This window comes from Oncorhynchus tshawytscha, linkage group LG02 (assembly GCF_018296145.1).
Source record: "Oncorhynchus tshawytscha isolate Ot180627B linkage group LG02, Otsh_v2.0, whole genome shotgun sequence".
Taxonomy (NCBI): Eukaryota; Metazoa; Chordata; class Actinopteri; order Salmoniformes; family Salmonidae; genus Oncorhynchus; species Oncorhynchus tshawytscha.
The window spans coordinates 43,625,815-43,647,620 of record NC_056430.1 but is presented as its reverse complement, the minus strand read 5'-3'; the positions used below and the strand labels follow the sequence as shown (position 1 = coordinate 43,647,620).

At 41.9% G+C, this 21,806-nt stretch overlaps 1 protein-coding gene across 2 annotated transcripts in view; it reads left to right on the top strand.

Moving 5' to 3' along the window:
* Positions 1-5,831: 5,831 nt before the first annotated feature.
* LOC112244826 (neurofascin-like) overlaps positions 5,832-21,806 on the top strand; it is a 158,300-nt gene continuing 142,325 nt past the window's right edge. For both annotated transcript variants that reach the window (XM_042299272.1, XM_042299261.1), the window contains exon 1: positions 5,832-6,108. The gene's annotated coding sequence lies outside the window, so the exon portion shown is untranslated. The remainder of the gene's footprint in view (positions 6,109-21,806) is intronic.

The window sequence follows — 21,806 nt, the reverse complement described above, 5'->3', positions numbered from 1 at the left end:
TGGACCAAAAACACCGCCTGCTGTATGTTATCCATGTTGTTCAGCCACAACTCTGTGAAACACAAGTTATTATAGTTTTTAATGTCCTGTTGGTAAGATATCCTTGATTGGAGCTCTTCCATTTTGTTATCCAGTGATTGCACTTATAGGACTGATGGTAGAGGGGGTTTACTCACTCGCCTACGAATTTTCAGAAGGCAGCCCAAACCTCCGCCCCCTTTTCCTCTATCTTTTCTTCATGCATATGTTGGGGAGAAAGCAGTATATCCTTCTCAAACACTGCAGTTAGCTATGCTACATTTCCTTATCTAAGAACAACCAAAGCAAACCATAGCCGAGAAAACAAATGGCTTTGTTAAGAAACAGCAAGCTAGTTATGAACCGCATATAATCAATGGTTGAACCCCAAAACGCACATGTAAACAGAGCCTCCGTTCAGTTGTGCACTGCAAGTGTGCAAATGCATGCTAGCATCAGGCAATTTACCAGACTCACTGAAAGCATCGCTGTTTGAAACATGTAGAATACAGTCCAGCCACAGCATATGCTTCCTCTCCTGCCTTGTCATTATAATCCACATTTGTTCTGACTGATTAACACGGTGTCAATTCACTTTCCAGTGAGTTCCCAGAAAATCTTAAATTGCCATCCACAAGTAAAAAGTAGTGCTTCACATGGTATAACAACATCAGAATCATTGAGAGGGTTTGATTAATCTCAACCGGGTGCCCGTGTAGGCGTTTTGAATTTGATTTGGAACCTGGCTGCCTCCCAGGTGTGAGCCGGGTGCCCTGCTCTGTCCGAGGGAAAAGTCGGCTTAAAACTTAGTGTAGTGATGAGTAGAATTCTGTGTTTTCACATGAAAAAGTGATTGCTTTTGATTAAAAAAAAGCTTTTTATCTGACTTCCCTCTTCGCTTTTGCCCGATGACATGACAGGCTGGCCAGATTAATGGAACCCCCTCTCTGCTTGCTGAATTTGTGTGCCGTGCTGTGTGCAGTCAAAAGAAAATGGCGTTCTTGCTAACTTGTTAAGCTATGTGATTAAAAATGAGTCTGTTTTCAATAAATCAACCGTTTTAGACTATTGCATTTGAACAAGATAAATAAACGTTCAATCAGTTCTGAGTGAATGAAGAAAATCCTTTTGGAACGAACGTCGAAATCGATGTTTTATAGAACAGGGTTTGTAGTGTAATAGTTACAGTTACCACCTGTGGAACTGAAGATTGTGTGTTCGCCACCCGGAGAATACTTTTTGACCATTATTTAGTTTATAGTTTTGACATCCCCCTCCCAACACACACACACACACACACTTATTTTCACTTATTAGGTGGCTCTTGAAAGAGCATTTGGCTTTGTGGAGTGGCAGGCAAGTGGAAGTGAGTGTGGTGGTGTGTACTACTGCATGGATCTTGCTGGAACGGAGGAGAGACCAGCTCTCAGGCTTTCAAGGACGAGCTCGTTGCCTTATCCGTGAGATGCACGCCATCCCTACGTTACTGCCCAGGGACACGGTGCTTTGTGGCAGAGTGGCGAATTGTGGGCATGCGCCTGTCACTGAGAAATGCATGCTAGCCCATGTGGAGCCAATTAAAATGCTTGCAGTACACATGGTACTACGCCATTAATTCTTAAAATGTACTGTATGTTCTGTTCCATTTTTCATATTTATACTGCCATTTATAAATGTGGGAACGTATGTTATTTAGTGGAGTTGGACATCTGTGGCAGAATTACTAAGAACATTCATAGCTGGATTTAGAGCACCTGTCCAATGTCCGATTTGTAAATACAGTATGTGTGTAACCTGAAGGCAGAGGCCCTAACGCTAGACCACCACAGGGCCACTACTTTGTTGTTTCTGATGAGAGAAGCAACAGTCCTTAGATTCTGGACCCATACTCATAAAATGTCTCAGAGTAAGAGTGATCATCTAGGATCAGATGTAACATTTGGTTCATAATGAACAAGATCAGTTAGGGGGACGTGATCCTAGATCAGCAAGCAGCCCGTGATGTCCAGATGATCTCTTTAAGGATGCTCATACGGGAAGAGATGAGGAGATAATGAGACTATTTCCTCTATTTATTGACGTACCCTAACCCTAACCTTAACCCCTACCCTTACCCTAACCTTAACCCCTACTCAACCCTAACCATAACCCTTACCGTAACCATTTAAAATGTCAACTTCAACCGGGTAACGTCAGATATAGGACATCCCAAGGTTCCCAGAGAGCAAGGCCCTTTGACATTCCCAGAGGATGTTAAAGTATACTGATTTTGAAAGATGTCAAAAGGATTTACAAGGGGTTGAATACCATAACCAAATGGATTCAATTGATCTGCAGATGGATTCTACCTGTGGGTGTCCATTCTGCCATCTACCATTTTGGTTTCAGAATAACATTTGTGCATGTGCCGTAGTCTCTGTTTTTAGCATATTTAGCACTTTTATATAATATGTTTATATTTAGCACGTAGAGCATCACCACTGTGTCAGCATTATGGTCGCTCAGCATGTTAACTGTCCTTCAGCAGTACTAACCATTTGAAAGCAGAAGTAATGTAAGAACTTCCAATGAGCGGTAAAATGGGAACCAAAAGGAGCAAAATCTTATTGAACAGGAAACGTGTACTGTAGATTATGGATATTATTTTGTGTCATCTTAGTAACCCTACAAATGCATCTGAAAGACAGCACCGGGTGTGTAACATCTTCATCTAGATGACCTTGTCAACATGTACAGTTCATGTTCTCTTCAGAAACAGTCTTACATGATCAGTAAAGAAGATTACAATAAGACCCCCCCCACACACACACACATTTGTAAATATTTATAGTTGGGGGGTTAAGATTTAGCAGTTTAAGTCAAGATGCATAAGGGAGTAAACCACATACAGTATAACGTGAGATAGAGAGACCTCAGACTATAGTTACTGTACAGATGTTGGGGAAACCAGTGAGTAAAAGTAGGTTAACCGGTTAATGAAAAATCCTGATCCAACAAGACTCCTCTCTAACAGCTTTTCCTTTCACTCTCAATGTAGCTCGATGTATCTCCCCCCTCTGCCTCTCTCTCATTACCAGTTCAACACCAACATGAAGCTCAAATGAACGTTGAGATGAATTGAACGTCAGAACAGACTCGTTCTTCTGCTCCTCCCTTTTTTCATTCACCCAGATTTCTCCACATTGGTGGGTTTTCCTCACTGGGGTGTTAGAAGAGAGAGAGAGAGAAACTGACAGAGACAGGAGAAAGTGAGCAAGAACAAAAAGAGAGGGAGAGAAAGAGTAAGAAACAGAGCGAGAGAGAGAGAAGGAGTGCGACCCATGCCTTGTAAGGGGTATCAAATTAATGACATGCCAAAGGCCTCCAGTAGTGAAAGCTTTTAGGGCTTAAAGCTCCACCAGGAAACCCCACCACAGACTCCCACAGCCCCCCCATGGCTGCCACCATAATCAAGGGAGGCAGATTTGGAATCCTTGAAAGATGGGGGGGAGGATGGAGGGATGAAGGAGAGGGGTAATTCTCTGTCTGGCCCCTGCAACCAATTACACGGCATGTCAATGTCGGTTAGTGTAAAAAATATTTTTATAAATGTATTCTTTATTTGTGTGCTGGTTCAGTGAACTAGATGTGTGTGATAAGTACAAACCATTCCTGAGACATGAAGAATTGTGTTACCTACCAGAGCTAACAGCTTGGTTAATGTGGTCCTGAGCTGAGCAAGTGACCCAAGTTTGATCCTCGTCATATCTGAGTCTCTCTCTCCCTCTCTATATATATATATATATGTATATATATATATATATATATATATATATATATATATATATATATCTCTCTCTCTCTTTCTCTCTCACTCACTCTTTCGAACTTGTTCTCTCTCTCTCTTTCTCACACACACAGGGACACACAAACACACAAAACCACACAAAGATGTGCCAGTGTGTGGCTGATATATGGATTCCTCTGGCCGTCAAAGACCACACTGTCTCTGTGACAGAAGAGCTTTGTGGGAGATAGAATGTGCTTGGGCCAATGAGGGGAACAGATATGGCTGAATGGACTAATCCACAGCTCCCTGTCTGTAACAAATACATATACTGTAAAATGCGTAGGTCATTGCAGGTCTGTGGAGATCTTCTGCTATAATAATCTGTGCAGAATCTCGAACAGCATTGATCAATTGCACCATTTACTTTGAATGTAATCTCTACTCATTTGGTAATGCTAGATGAACAGTGGCGATTTTGGCATGTAAATCTTTGTGGGGCAAAACCCCCCAATTTTCTTCACTTGCATACCAGCAACAACACTACACAACATAACACTAAACAATACATTCATTGCACTATATCGGTGACATACGGTGCCCACAAACTGTTAGGGCCTACATAACACTGTCCCAAGAGCAGAGCTTTCTGTTCAGCACCATGGAGGGAATCCTTACCCCCGCTACACCTGGCTATCAGCAGAGTCCCGTCTGGCAGCGAAACAATTCATTCAGCCTCGTTTACTGCCTTAAAAAAAAAACATAGCTGATATGGCTGACCATATCTCCCTGGCATATTACATCACTTATGCAGCAGCATATAAAACATTTTTGGACTCGACTTGTTGGGCGCGACGGTCCTTCGTTGGCAAATTTTGTCATCAAAGGAAGCGAAAGATTTACAATTCCGAGTTGGATGACCACTCAAACCGTATTTTCCCAGTCTGTGCGCGTTTATTCCAACTTCCCAGTTACAATGCTTGCGGTTAACCACTGTCACCGATTCCTTCCAAATAACTAATTGTTGAATTTGCGATTTCCACCTGGCCGATGAGCACCGATACGTTTTATCTATAATTTATCTTCATTATTTCACTTCATATGACAAGGATTAAAAAGGATTTGCCAGTGGATTGTCTACTTGATTGATGATGATGACTGCTAGCTAAGATTTTGAAAGTAAGATGTTGACATCAAAGCTACTGTAGATATAATGTGATTTGACATCATTTTATCTGTGGCCAATAACCTTGAGCCTTCTTGGAAGGGCACTTATAATATAAGTCTATGGCAAGACCCAAAGGGCTCACATTCTTGATGTCTATCCTTACTAATGACAGGTGACGTAGTGTCCCCATGAGAGACAGAACACTGAGCCAATCACAGTGCAATGCTGAGCCAATCACGGTGAAATGCTCCTATTTTCTGCTGGCCTGCCCCACCACCACAGCTTTATTAACTCAATTATATATATATATATATATATATATTCTATTCTACATTGTTTGCAAATTGTATGTGACAAGTTACAAAATAACATGCAAAACAGGCAACCCCCCCAATTTTTTTTTTTACAACAAATATGGGGCTCAAAACAGGTGATGAATGAAGGGTCACCACTGTAGATGAAGCACAGTGATAACACAATATGTTGTTTAAATAAACAAAATATCTGATATTTTATTCCCATTTGAACATGGCTGTGCTTTGAAATGGTTTAAAGCACAGTGATAGACATTTGGGTGACAACTAAACCAAATATCTAGCTTTGTTTTTCCATTGGAATTTAGTTGTGCTTTTCGATGGCTGAAAGCATAGTGATAACACATTGGAAATTCAACTAACTTTGGGCTGTCTTTTTGAGTGGGTGAATATAGGTTGTAATCTCATTGATCAACGTCTCAACCAAATATGACCTAATTATTCACTGTAACCTCCACCTCTCCTTCAACAAATAACACCGCACCAGAAGGTTTCTATTGTCACCAGTTTACCTCCCTTCCCCCTCAACCCCCATTAACACCTGTCCAGTGGTACCCGGGGTGCGCGCCTTGCACTCCTCCCGATAGCAGCGTGCTCCAGTCGAAGATGCGATTGAGGCTTAACGGATAGGGAGAGAGGAGGAACAGGGAGAGAGACTGAATAAGAAACGGAGAGAGCGAGAGAGGTAGGAGAGAATCCATGAGAGACCTGTACCGCATTACACGAAAGGAGAGAGCACAGACACACACACTCTCTCATACACAGCATACGCTACTGCAGAGCTGACACACATCGCGGAGAGGAGGAGAAGAAACAGCGATATCTCTACTGTCACGGCACAGGTAAGCAACAGCAGCACTATATTCATCTAACAGGCTTCTAATAATATTGACTAGCGGCTAGCGGGTTTATGAAGAGTTGGAGATGGGGAGTTGAAATTATGATGTGAAGGGATGCTGCGTCTTCGGTAAAGACGGTAGAGGTTGTCGGTAAAGCCCTGGCCTTGTCGTTAATCTGCAGTCGTTCCTGGCCGGGAATTGGGCCGAGCCGAGCCCAATGCTCTGCGCGTCGCTGAAAGATGCTGCGGTGGGTGATTTTTTGCTGCTCTGCGCAAATTATAAACAGGGCCAGAATCTATGGAAAGTACAGTCGTTTATTCCACACACCCATCACATGTACGTATTTGTAGGTAGTTGTGATGTTTGACATAATATCGAGCTGTAGAGGAGACAAACGAGCTATTGAATGGTTGTTAGCAGGGTTGTTTTGTTAGGCCAGGGGGCTGCGGGCAGAGATGGCTGGTACTGTAAATGATCCTAGAGAGAGGGAGGATGATACTAGCGCTCCTTGAAGTGAGAGTGAGTGACTGGTCATGGAGAGATAATTCAGGGGATCGGTTTGTTTATCTGAATCAGGTCATGTCACCAAACCAGCCAATGGTCCCTTGGCTTTCATGGGAGAGTATTTTGTTGAGCGTTCTGATTCATCCATCCGCAAGGCCTCTGTGTAAGGACACACGTTTAATTAACTAGGCCTATTCACTGCTTATACATGTGGGTGGAAATCAACATGTATAGCCTTTTGCTTTAGCTGAGTTTCATTTACCTGCTGTCTAAGTGGAGCAAACTAATAACCTATCTCTTGTGTGGTTTTTTGTGCACCTGCATATAGGGAGGACAGTGTGTAGTGTAGGCCCAACATGCTTTGGGTAGAAATGGTATTAAAACACAAATCTAGGATTGGTTTATCCACCTCCAATCCTAAACATAATTAAGGGGGGAATGCATAACTGACCTGTGATCAGATTACAGGGCAAACATCCTCTTACACTGCAGGGCCAAATACATATGATGAGCTATCATGTCATGTGACGTTGGGGCATATTATTTAACCTAGACAGGGCTGTATTAGCTGTAGCTGTGTTTACCCTGTGTGTGTGTGTGTGTGTGTGTGTGTGTGTGTGTGTGTGTGTGTGTGTGTGTGTGTGTGTGCGCATTTGCGTGTGTGCGGGTGTATATTTGTGTGTGCAACTGTGCATATGTGTGTGTATCAGTACCTGGGCTGTGGCCTGTGTTTGATTGCGTTACATAAGGGCTATAGAGGGGAACATCTGTCCCTCTTCTCTCCCCCCCAGCAGGCCATCTCTGGGACAGCTTAAACACAGCAGCACCACTGGACAGATGTCAGCTGGAACTATAACAAAGACCCCCCTCACAGACTGACTAACTGACTAACTGACTGACTGACAGACACACTGACTGACTGACGGACGGACGGATGGACTGAACGACTGAACTCAGATGATTTGGAGAGTGAAAAATTCCTGTTGAATAGAAATACTAGAGGAGCACGGCTGTGGATCACAATAGTGATAGCATCATTATTAGACGGACAGACAGACGGACATACAGTCTTAAAAAACGATAATCTCTTTCCTTATCTAATAATAGAATTACAAAATGTTCCATTGTTCTATTAAGGAAGGAAGTTGGTCTTAATTGGTAGCCTGCATGGAGGAATGGAGGGAAAGAGGGAACGAAGGATCCTTGTCTGAATTGCACTCAACAAACAAATTAATTAGACATAATTTGATTTAAAAATGTTATCTGTAGAACTGAGAAAATTCTGCCCCCACTGACTTTATTTGACCCCATATATACTCAGCTTTCACTAATGACCTTACAGATCAGGGTTTGGATGCAGAAGCATAGAAACATAGATCTATTACCATATTATTTGCTACTGATCGACACTGATCAATAAAAGGCCACTCTGAAATATGCAGTTTTGTCTCATGTTTTTGGGGTAGTGTGCATTTGGCAGGAGTGTCCACCAGAGCTTTTACCAGAGAATTTAATGTTCATTTCTCTACCATAAGCCGTCTCCGACTATGTTTTAGAGAATTTGTCAGTACGTCCAAAATGCCTCACAACCACAGACCACATGTATGGTGTCGTGTGGGCGAGCGGTTTGCTGATGTCAACGTTGTGAACAGAGTGCCCCATGGTGGCCGTGGAGTTATGGTATAGGCAGGCATAAGCTACGGACAACATACACAATTGCATTTTATCTATGGCAATATGAATGCACAGATATACCGTGATGAGATCATGAGGCCCATTGTTGTGCCATTCATCCACTGCCATCACCTCATGTTTCAGCATAATAATGCACGGAACCATGTCGCAAGGATCTATACACAATTCCTGAAAGCTGAAAATAGCCCAGTTCTTTCATGGCCTGTATACTCACCAGACATGTCACTCATTGAGCATGTTTGGTATGCTCTGGATCGTCTTGTATGACAGCATTCTCCAGTTCCTGCCAATATCCAGCAACTTTGTACAGCGGAGTTTAACAACATTCCACAGGCCACAATAAACAGCCTAATCAACTCTATGCGAAAGAGATGTGTCGCGCTCACACAAGATTAATGGTGGTTACACCAGATACTGACTGGTTTTCTGAATCACACCTCTAGATTTTTTTCAGGTATCTGTGACCATCAGATGCATATCTGTATTCCCAGTCATGTGAAATCCATAGATTAGAGCCTAATGAATTTATTTCAATTGACTTATTTCCTTATATGAACTGAAATTTAGTCAAATCTTTGAAATGGTTGTATGTTGGTTACATTTCTTTGTTCAGTATACATTAAACTGTTTCCATTTCTAATCTACTGCTCTGGGAGAGGCATATCTACAGTAGCTCCATCACAATAAGATTGTACCACATACACACACACACGACACACACACACACACACACACACACAAAAAATACAATGCTTCGTCATAAAAGGAAACCGGAACCCTGGAGTCGGATGTCGTCAGGCTATAAAGACATGTAAGCAAAAGCTCCACATGTTTGTCAAGAGGGCATTAACATTGCTAACACCTATCCAATCTATTCCAATCTACACAAGTACCCATCGAGAAGGGGCTAGGAGTCCATTTGGAATTGGGCAACAGTACCAGACTGAGTCTAGTGGTGTATTTTAATAATATCTTAGCTCACACATTCAAAGCTTTTTAACTTTCAAACCCACACAATTGCTTGGACTTTGATTTGTTATGCTACTTAGTACCTATTTGTGGTTAGAATTTTTTATTTCGATTTTCTATTACTATTCCCCTCCAGGAGGATCTGTGGTTTTCGAATACCTGAAGCTCTCCTGATACTTCTTTGTCTTCATGAGTCTAGTGGTTATTGGAGGTCTTGTGTTCTAGTGGTGGATTGTGATTTCTCTCTGTGTTGCAGTACATATGTTTCACCACCAGGTGCTGATATTCCATGTAAAACTCTGTTGTTACTCCACTGATGTGACTGGTAGCAGAACAGACCTCCAGTGTCTCAATGCTGAATGGCTTCTGGATGTTAATGGCTGACATCTGAACTGGATCAAGTCAAACATTACAGGTTTGCTCCAATAGACCCTGCTCCCCAGGGGAGTTTGTACACACATCCTAGATGTTTCCCCACCATTACCTCACAGGCCTTTTGTTTGATTCCAGTCTTGAGTCAAACCCAGAAACTGTGTTGGCTTAGTTTAGAGCTTACAGGTGCACCTATACATACCCAGTATGTATGTATATATATATATATATATATATATATGTGTGTGTGTGTGTGTGTGTGTGTGTGTGTGTGTGGACGTGCCACACACACACACACACACACACACACACACACACACACACACACACACGCATACACACACCCCTGTCCACCCGACCATCCCATCCCAGTTCCTCACACTGTGTTTGGGCCATATGGCCTCTTTTCCAGTGATCCCTGTCTCTGGCATGTTGTCAGCTGATTGGAGCACTGGATGGCAGTCAGTCCTAGGGTAGACCCGTGGAGGTGCGCCACGATAGGTCAATTAAATCTGCATTAGAGAAGCCTGCTGTCCTCTCAGTGGCCCAACTGGCATTGGACTGAGCCAGACAGCTACAAGAACTGCAGGTTTTAATTCAGACCTGGCACTCAAGTCTCATTCTGTAGGTCAGGAAGATACAGTCTGATCCTTACACTGTGCTTTGTTTAAAGCTAGAATAGACACACACACACACACACACACACATGCACAACAAATGCATCCTTTCATAGGTTGTGTCATCCCATCATGAGAAACTTGTCTTTCTCTTCCCTCCCATCCCTCCCTCCCTCCCCCTCCCTTCTTCCCCCATGCCCTCTCAGGTTTACCATCCAGAGGTCTTTGTTTCCAGTTTCTATTTTTAAACACGAAATAGCAACTTCTTCCTGAGGGAAGGGCTGAGCAGGAAGGGAGAGGTGTGGGAACGGAGAGAGAGAGAGAGAGAGAGAGAGAGAGAGAAGGAGACAGAGAGAAGTGCATCTGGGCGAGGTCACTTTTAAGCGCATCGTCTGGCTGTGAGCCAGGATGGATGGAGAGAGTGAGGGAGGGATGGAGGGAGGAGAATTTCCTGTAGACTCTGACCCAGGGAGGAGCTGCCTGTAGGGTGGTAGGAACACTGGCTCAGCTCCAGGATTCACTCAGGCCTCCACGGAGACATCAGTCTGGAGGCACAGAGAGAGAAAGAGAGAGCGAGAGACCTTACATCGAGCAGACAGGATGACTAAGGGTTATTCTTTGTAAAATGTGCGTTGCTGATAAGATCAATACAATGTGCATTATGTCTTAAGGTTACTCTATGTTTTGGGTGTTTGCTTTCACCTCTGTGTGTGTGTGTGTGTGTGTGTGTGTGTGTGTGTGTGTGTGTATGTGTGTGTGAAGGGAACGGTCTTAAAGGCAGGCAGGAGGATTATGTCCAAAATAGTGATGGTGGTAGCAGTGGTAGAGGTAAATAATAATGTCTGCAAAAAATAAACAAAACAAAATGTTGAACATAACCAATTAACTGGTTGTAACCTCGTTGAACCTCGCAAAATCATTGCCTAAACTAATAGGGGTGCACTTGACCAATTAACTGGTTGGAACCAGAGAGTTCCCACTAAACAAAATAATACATTGACAAAATGACATGTATACGGACATGTCCGCAGGTGTGCCTCGTGATGTAGAGTGAGGAGGTGCACGAAAGGAGCTCCATGAACTGCCAACAAACACAAGACAAACACAAAGTAAGCTACAAGGACAACTGGATGACTTGCTAGCCACATGGGCAGTACAGTGTAGCATTTATACAACATTCAAATCTCTCGAAAAAGTTTAGGCAAGTCATAATTCTAGAAGGCAAAAGGGAGTGCACTTGACGCTCGTGGCCATCTCCCTGTCTGCCTGTCGGTTTCTCCCTCCTTTGATCAGTAGCGTGTGTATGTTTTCTTTTCACAGAGACACAAAGAGACCTAAACAAAGTGTCCATTGATAGGTTCTGAAGTATAGCATCAAAGCTAGCAGGGAAAGAGGACTACACTTACTAGAAAATACTGTTATAGAGGACTCATTTTACGTGGTCTCGTTTGCTCTGAAAGTCCCTCAAACCCTCAAATGACAGTAGCAATGTTTTGTTTTTGTTGGTCTAAAGACGTGAATGGTTTCTGGTGCACTCTGATGTGTGCACTAATAATAACACTCAGGGCAGAGCAGGGTGCACACACACACGCACACACATACACACTCAGTTAAGTACACAGTTAGGCACAGCTACACACACAGTAGAAGGCAGCTACACACATAGTCACACACACACTGCTGACTTCACCATCTGTGGCACTGTATCTACTTCCAGTTACCAGGTGCATCTCCCCTTCCCCTGTGTGTGTGTGTGTGTGTGTGTGTGTGTGTGTGTGTGTGTGTGTGTGTGTGTGTGTGTGTGTGTGTGTGTGTGTGTGTGTGTGTGTGTGTGTGTGTGTGTGTGTGCACTCTTCTGCTTCACACCTGCACGTAGCACTGTAACATTAAGACATACAGATGCAATCAAGGACAAATCCGACAGGGGACTTTTCAGCTTTGATAACGACAAGAGCAGAGCAGGAAAACTAAATGTTTTCAGATAAGTTACCAATATGTCTTTCTTTTATACACTGTGTTTACCCTATGGTGGCTATACCTATTCTATTCTTAAACCACATATAACTAAGCACACACCACTAAATGATAGTGTTCTATTCCATGTTCTTTTATTCTTCTATCCTGTTTATACATGTTAGGAGCTGCATATTTTGTCTGTGTGCATGTCTGTGTGTGTGTGTGTGTGTGTGTTGTGTGTGTGTGTGTGTGTGTGTGTGTGTGTGTGTGTGTGTGTGTGTGTGTGTGTGTGTGTGTGTGTGTGTGTGTGTGTGTGTGTGTCTGTATGTCTGTGTGTGTGTGTGTGTGTGTGTGTGTGTGTGTGTGTGTGTGTGTGTGTGTGTGTGCTGGTTAGTTTTATTAGGGCACATCTGTAGGTAGCATCTGGCGTTCTTCAAAGAGGAAATGAGCCTATAGTAAATCCTCTAATCATTACTAGTCTGTCTGTAGGCCCTTGGCTAACGCTCCTCACCACAGAGATGTATGACCCTTTGGTGAGTGCAGGAAATCGGGCTATTGTGGATGCTGGTACTCCGATATATTCACTTTATTTTCATTTGACGATAGAAAATATTAGGAAACCGATGAAAATGAATGTTTTTATGGCACTCTTACCCTAAAACCACCTGTTTATTCGGTATTGATTCCCATGTCAAATCAATCAATCAATGAAATGAAGACCTGCTTTTTACGTAAGTAGTTTTGATATAAAGACATTGACCACATTCCTCACACCTTGGTGATGTTCATTCATCTCATCAGATGTTGTAAAATATCATAACATGACAAAATACCTTTGGTCTGGATAAAGCATTTTGAATGAGAGTGATTGATCATTGCGTTGTATTTATTTAGCAAGGTTCTCCACTTAGTAACAATTGCCATTGTTTTCAAGGTAGTTCTGGCTTTATCAGACGCCTAAAGTCCGAAAACTACCTTCCTTCCCACCCTGTCTAGCAGCTGTTGACTTATAAGCCTATCACAGTGTTCCCACTATGGTAGAGAGGACAGGTGAGGAGCAGACACCACAATAGACTTTTGTTTTCAGTCTGAATGTCCCTTAACCTGCCAACAAAGGAGACCCTCCCTCTGTCTGAATTTCTCATCAACCACATATGGTTTCCCCCAGCCATGTGTGTGTGTGTGTGTGTGTGTGTGTACATGTGCGTGTGTGGTTGTGTGTCCTGGCTAGCTGTCTGTAGCTTATTGATTACGTTAACCCATCAGTGGATCAATGAGAGTGTGACTGGGGGTGTCACCTGATATGATTGGCTTTGTCACCTTGGTGTTAGGCGATGACGGGGTATTTTGACCCCTTAAATGACCATTGCCCACTCCTAGGGTTACAGAGAGAGGTGAAGAGAGTTTTATGTGTACTGTATGGGTGAGGGGTTAGAGGAACCAAACCTAAAAGGGTCACGATGGCACCTGTCATGGTTGTTGAGTGATAGAGCTGAGTAATGATTCGATTCAATTCCTCCCTTTGTGTTCTTATTCCACGACGTCACACCCAGTGTTGTCGTCTATAATTACTACCGTCGTTATTTTAAACCCCTCCTGTTCAGGCAGGTGTGTGTCTGTGGGCCATATAGGACTGCAGTGTTAATGATGGCTGATGGGATAGGGTCAGGGGTCACAGTCCTCCATTAGGGAGGAGTGTGTGTGTGTGTGTGTGTGTGTGTGTGGTCTCCAGGTGGTTGTTTTAGCTACAGTATATAAAGCAGTTCTAATTAATTACAGTAAAAGTGTAATTGTAACTAATGACGATGGTCTGTTTTCCTGTAGTGACATAGGGGCCATTGCTGTAGACAGAATGGCCGTGCAATGTCTTGATAGATGCAGTTAGATTCTAGTGGAGTGTATAGTACACCCACTATCAACTGTCGTGTCACGCTTGCTCCGATTGTCAGCAGTACTGTGTCATTTTACCCTGTGTGTGTCTTTGCCGTGACCCTCTCCACAGTAGACCTGAAATGCACATACAATAACACCTAAAAAAATATATATATACAAACGATGAACTTTCTTTTCATGTAGATAAAGTTGACCTTATAGCGGGCGTGTTTTTACGATTGTTTATAAGCAATTGCTTTGTTAACTTAGTCCGTCTGTTGAACTGTCTACATCTCCTCCTCTTTCCTACTGTCGTATGATGCTCCAGCAGCTAATCAGCTGGATGTGTGGGGGTGTAGAAGCGCTAGCCTATGGGCTATCACACGTCAGTAAAAACATTGTTTGATGTGTGGACTTTATTTTCTACAATGCACATTTCCATTGCTCGCTAGCAAATAAATAAATCGATCATCTTTAAAAAATGTTTAAAAAATAATAAAAAAAGTTGGATGTGTCTGACTATTCATGAATTATTCAGCAGCAGTCTACAATGTTCTGGCTCTGAGGCCAATGATGCACTAATGTTCTGTCAAATGGACAGTGCGCCAGTCCAATCCAACCTGGCATGGTGTAATTTGATATGGAATCCCTTCTTCATTTATAGGCTAATCAAAGCTGATAACTAGGCTATGGACATGTTGTGTGTATTTGTTTCTATTTGAATGATTATCAATTTCATCTACATACTACAGCATAGCTGTCTCTCTCCCTTTCATACCGTCCTTGTCAATTCATTATCTTATAGCCTACTTTCGGAAAGCCTAAGGTAGACCTAGGTATTTTATACATTTTATGGAATGGAGAAGTATTTTCTCTTGTGTTTGACATACACTGGTGGCTTTGATTGATAGGTGCTTTTACAGGGGTGTGACGTGTGTGATTTCGCTGATTCTTCTCTATATGCCTAATATGACCATTCAGAAAGTTTCCTAAAGTAGCATGTCTGGACTCTTTAATAATTATCAAATGCTCCTCTCGTGATTTACTCTTGTAAAAGGCCTATTTTCAGTAGCTTAGGCTATGTTGTTTCTCTCATTACGGCATCCTCTCTTGTGTATTATATCCAAGCAATTGGAAAAAGTGTTAGAGTTAAAAAAAAAAAAAGGCATTTTGATCATTGGTTGAGAGTTTTGTGTCTAGAGTTTTGAAAAATGACATCAAGGTTCTGAAATTAGTGACAAAGTGATTGTAAAAAACTGTAAATGGTGTAAATACAAAAATGTGACATTCCTCTCCAATCTGACATTTCTTAATTTGTATACTATACTTAAATTTAGAGGTAATAACCACCACCGGTTCTGCCAGTGACCGTGTACACTGGCCTGGCCAATTACCTTAACCTCAAATTCCAAGACTATTGCAGCCTTAATGTGTGTGTGTGTGTGTGCGTGCGTGCGTGTGTGTGTGTGTGTGTGTGTGTGTAACCATCACTCTCCAGCTGACAGGGACAAGCGCGACAGGCTCATGTGCAACAATGAGAGAAATTAAACAGGGAATGAGAGAGTGAGAGAGACTGCAGTCTGTCACCATACACACACAGCCTGCATAGTGTCTCCCTCTCGTCTCCTCTCCCCCTTTTTCTCTCTCTCTCCCTCACACACTCTCGATCTTTACAGTCTGTCACCATCTACAGTCCCCCAACCTTTCCCTCTCTATCCCCCTTCCCACTTCTCCCGCTCTCCTCTCTTCTCCCGGCAGATGGACAGTGGTGACGGGGGTGAGGAGGTGTGAGGGTGTCTCTGTGGGGACTGAGGGGGGTGAGGGATGCTGGGGTCTTTTGATAATTTAACTGGCCCTCTGCTGCCCTCAGGGGACGTACTATTGTCTCCATTGTTCTCCTGAAAGTGGGCCAAGAAAGAGGAAAATTAAGAGGGGTATGAGAAAAAGATGGGGGGATTGATTATTAAGAAAGAGAATAAGGAACACTGAACATGGGGATGAATCAATGAGAGAAAGATGGAGCAAGTGATTGTAAGTGATGTTCGATTTATTTTACTGGTGGAAGTGTTTTGTTTGATGGTACATTATAGTGACCATATTGTGATTTGGGCTCAATGGACCATAGAGGGTCAACTGTACTGTAAATGTCAATGCTTTCTTTCATCCAAAATATCTTCCCTCAGTTCTCTCTCTCTCTCTTCTGAGGTATCTGTTCAGACAGCTACGTCTCTTCTTCTCTTCCCTTCAATTCAAATGGGCTTTATTGGCATGGGAAACATGTTTTTACGTTGCCAAAGGAAGTTAAAATAAACAAAACATAGAATTTAACAGGAAATGTTGCACTCAAAGGTTGAAAAGAGATAGACATTTCAAGTGTTATATTATCAGCTATGTACAGCAATGTGCAAATAGTTTTAGTACGAATAGTAGGGGAAGATAAATAAACAGATAATATGGGTGGTATTTACAATGTTGTTTGTGCTCCACTGGTTGCCCTTTTCTCATGGCAACTTTGCGTTGTACACAAAGTATATTCATGTCACGTTGGTATAAAGGGTCAGGAGACAGGCGCAGGAATGCGTAATAGTTTAAAAAAAATCCTTACCCAATATACAGCGTGCCGTGTACAGGCGCGGGGACGAAGACCAAACAAACACGTATACAAAACACAGGGTAGAAACCCAAACAAAAGAGCAAGGAGTAGCTTGAATAAATACACAATCGCACAATGATTATCACACAGGACGAGACTCAAAGTCATCTGCACAATATACGTGGCACGAAAGCCAAAACAACATAGCACAGGTACTCACACGAATCAACGGACATTGTAACAATAATTGGATACCACGAAATTGGGGAGAAAAAGGGGAAAAATTAAAACAAAAAAACAAAAACAATAATTGACAGGACAATGGTGAACAAAGGGCACGCTTATACAATTACTAATCAATGGGGAAAGGGTCCAGGTGTGTGTAAAGAAAATTCCGGAGGGATCCGTGACAGTACCCCACCCCCCGCACCGGCCTTGAGGGCGATCACAGGAAAGCAGTGTGGGTCAATCAGAACCCGATGCAGCTGCCGAAGTTTCGTCGTCGTTGGACGGGCCAGTTGCCGCTAAGGAAGATGCTGCGGTGTCGGACGGACCAGTGGCAGCGTCGTCGGACGGGCCATTCCCGCTGTCTCTCTTAATGGTAGATTATTCTGTCATGTCGGTATGAAGGATCGGAAGACAGGCGCAAGAATGCGCAATCAGGGTTTTATTTTCCCAAATTACAAGGTGCCGTGTAAAGGCACAGGGACGAAGACCAAACAAACACGTTTACAAAACACAGGGTAGAAACCCAAACAAAAGAGGACATCCCAAACAAAATCAAAGGACATTGTAACAATAATCGTTCTAACAGTAAACGATGGTGAACAAAGGGCACACATATACAATTACTAATCAATTTGAATAAGGGCCAGGTGTGAGTAATGAAAGTTCCGGAGGGATCCGTGACAATTCTATTGGATGTTTGTCCCATTTTGTGAATTATTGGTTGGTGAGTGGACCCCAGACACAACCATAGAGGGCAATGGGTTCTTTAACTGATTGAAGTGTTTTTTGCCAGATCCTAATTGGTATGTTGAGTTTTATGTTCCTTTTGATGGCGTAGAAGACCCTTCTTGCCTTGTCTCTTAGATCGTTCACAGCCTTGTGGAAGTTACCTGTGGTGTTGATGTTTGCCCTCAGAACAGTTTCAATTAATCAGGGTATGGACTACAAGGTGTCGAAAGTGTTCCACCCCTTACAAAAAAAGATTGACGTTTTGAAACTGCAGTAAAAGTACAGTAACTGCAGTCGACTGTGGTATTTTGGACGCAGTAATTGCAGAATAACTGCGCTGTAAAATGCAAAATTACTGCAGTAAAAAAAATGTATTCTGGACACAGGATTTGCTGCATACTGCAGTTATACTGCATTCTGACAGAAATATTTTTTCTTAAGCAACAGGGATGTTTTCCACAGTTTTGTCAAGATGGCTGGATGTCCTTTGGTCCACCACCCATTCTTGATACACAAAGGAAACTGTTGAGCGTAAAAAATGTTTTTGACACAAATTGGTGCACCTTGCACCTACTACCATACTCCATTCAAAGGCACTTAAATCTTTTGTATTGCCCTTTCACACTTTGAATGGCACACATACACAATCCATGTCTCAATTGTCTCAAGGCTTAAAAATATTTTAACTTGTCTCCTCCCCTTCATCTACACTGATTGAAGTGGATTTAACAAGTGACATAAATAAGGGATCATAGCTGTCACCTGGATTTACCTGGTCATCCTATGTCATGGAAAGAGCAGGTGTTCTTAATGTTTTCCATACTCAGTGTATGTGTTGAATAGGGTGGGGCTCAAGCTGCATCCCTGTCTCACCCCATGGCCCCGAGGAAAGAAAATGGGTTTATTGGGTTTATTTAAACTGCACACTTGTTGTTTGTGTACATTGATTTGATAATGTCACGTGTTTCCCCCCCAAAAACTGTTTTCCATACATTTTTATAGCATACCCTCATGCCAAATTGAGTCAAAGCATTTCTGAAATCAACAATGCATGATAAGAATGCATGATGCAAGAATGCAAGAATGCATGATAACAATGCATCCTTTTGTTTTGTTTGTTTGTCAATAAGGGTGTGCAGGGTGTATACCACAGAAGGTTGGTCACACCTTAATTGGGGAAGATGGGCTCGTGGTAATGGCTGGAGTGGAATAAGTGGAATGGGGCGGCAGTGTAGCCTAGTGGTTAGAGCATTGGACTAGTAACCGAAAGGTTGCAAGTTCAAATCCCTGAGCTGACAAGGTACAAAATCTGTCGTTCTGCCCTTGAACAGGCAGTTAACCCACTGTTCCTAGGCCATCATTGAAAATAAGAATTTGTTCTTAACTGACTTGCCTTGTAAAAAAATAAAATAAAATACATCAAACACATTGTTTCCATTTGTTTGATGCCATTCCATTCGCGCCATTATTTTGAGCCATCCTCCCCTCAGCAGCCTCCGCTGGTTTGTATGTGGCCAATTTGCTCAGGACATTGTTTTCACTGAGGAAATGTTGGAGTCTGCTGTTGATTTTTCTGAGATTACTGTTGATGAAAATTCCATGGTAAATATTAGGGTGAATTTTGTCTCCACTTTTGTGGATTGAGGTGAAGGATGGGTGTAGAACACAAATGTTTAGCAACCAAAAGGTTGAGTGTTCTAATCTTATCATGGACACCTTTAGCTAATTATCAACTTTGTCAACTACTTACTACTTTTTAGCTACTTTGCAACTACTTAGTACCTTAGCTAACCTTAATCCTTTAACATTACTCCTAACACGAACCTTAACCCTAACCCCTAGCTAGAACCCTAACCCTAGTCACCTAGCTAGAATTAACATTAGCCACCTAGATCATGTTTGCAATAATCAATTGGAATTCATAACATTTCAAAGTTATTGGAAATTTGTAACATTTTTACGAATTGAAATTCATAACATGTCATACCATTTGCAATTCGTAACATGTCATACAAATTGTAATTTGAAAAAATGGATTAGGGACATCCACAGATTAATACATACCATACATTAGGGTTAGGCGATATGACGATATATATCGTGTGACGATAGAAAAACGTCTATCGTTTCATATTATGCTCTATTATTTATTTAGTTGTGTTGCAAATGACACTCTTTACAGCAATATTTTTCGTCAATTGGACACGTGCCTGTGGGAAGGAAATTTGCAACACAAACAAATATAGAGGAGAGTGAATGTGACACAGAGCATGGAGACATGGAGCTCGTACCTAAAAGAAGGGCTACTTCGGGTCTCATAGACGTGGTTTGGGTATGAAAAGTCTGACACGGACCAGAAAACCGTCCTCTGTATAATATGCCGCAGGCCGGTCCTGACAACAGGCTCAAACACCACTAACCTCTTTTACCACCTACGCAAGAATCGTGTGAAACAGTACGGAGAGAGTCTATGGATGAGACCCAAAAACAAACCCCCAACTCAGATGTTGCAAGAGGCTTTTGCCCTCGGCACACCATATGGCAAAGAATCACGAAGATGGAAGGAGATAACAGCTGCCGTTATCAACTTATATCTGCAAAGACATGGCCCCAATTTACAGGGTCAAGAAATGGGGGTTTCGTGAGTTGGTGCTAACACTCGACCCAAGGTACCAAATGCAAATTGATATGACACGTATTAATGCCAAAATGACATGCAAAACAAGCCAGCCCCCCCCGCAAACAAAAAGGTTTTATTTTTAGGCCTATATTTATTTTGTTTTTGCAACTAAGTGTTTTCTATTTACCTTCTTCTTCTTTTTTTGTTATATACTTAATTGAACATTTGTACAAAGGTTCTAAATAAAAGGAGATATAATCAAATATGAGTAAGTACCTTTTATTTTTTGAGTATAATTCAAAATGTAATAAGAAATAGGCCTTTACATGTGGTCATTTTTTATCAACTATTTATTCATTAAATTTACAGAAAATGTGCTATATCGTGATATGTATCGTTATCTGGATATGAAATGACCTATATCGGGATATGAGATTTTGGCCATATCACCAAGCCCTACCATACATACTGTACAATACTAAATGGTTGTCTTAGATTTATGTACAGAATAGTATGAAATGCTATGAGATCAGGTTGCAGTCCACCCAGCTAGCAGTTTGCAGGCAAAAAAAATGGAAATTCTTGCTAACTTGGTTAACTACTTGGTTAAATGAGTCTGTTTTTAACAAATCAACTGTTTTAGACTATTATATTTTCACCAAGCAAAAGAACTGAGTGAATTAACAAAATAATTTTGGAATGAACACTTACAGACATTTAAATTGTCTGTCGAAGTCAATATTTTAAGAACAGGTTTCATAGTGTATTGGTTAGAGGTCATGCTTGTTGATCAGAACATTGTGGGTTCGCCTCCTGGAGGCGGCAAACTGTTAAATCTCTTAGATGTAAAGTCCCCTGTTTAGGGGACATGCTTGGTTCTGGTTTCCGGTTCCAACCAACATTTTCACATGTAAATGGATCTGTGGATACCGTACGCTCCTTCTCCTGTCTTATTGGCATTTTAATCCACATGTGTGCTGATCAACAGTGCCAAACTAACAACTCTGCTATGTGTTGGACATTTTTCAACTCTGCTGTGCAAACCTTTGGAAGCTAGCCAAAATAAGGATTATTCCACAATAGTGGAAATTCCCCAATAATTTGCTTTTCGCCTTCAAAATAAAAGTGCCCCATTGAAAGTGATTCAAACTGTTATAAATAGTGGAATCATGCCATATTTGGACTAGGTACTGCTAAATGAGGTCAGGATGTTGAACAGCCCTTTGCCGTGGTAGATTGAACATATACTACACCCCCTCAGGCCTTATTGCCTAACACCTACTGACCAAAAAATTATGTTATTCTGATTTTAAAAATCTATTACATGTTTTGCTGAAATAAAGGAAATAAAGGAAATAAAGGAAGTACAGTCAAGCACCACATGACTACAAGACAGCACAGCTTAATCAAGCCTGATGGTCTCGTAAGTACAAAAGCAAAGGATAATGGGATAATGTCTTACTGTGATGTGTGAAGAATCCAAAATTTTACCTATATGAATGAATTCGGTATGAATTCGGCTGTTTGAGAACCTTTCAATCCTAAG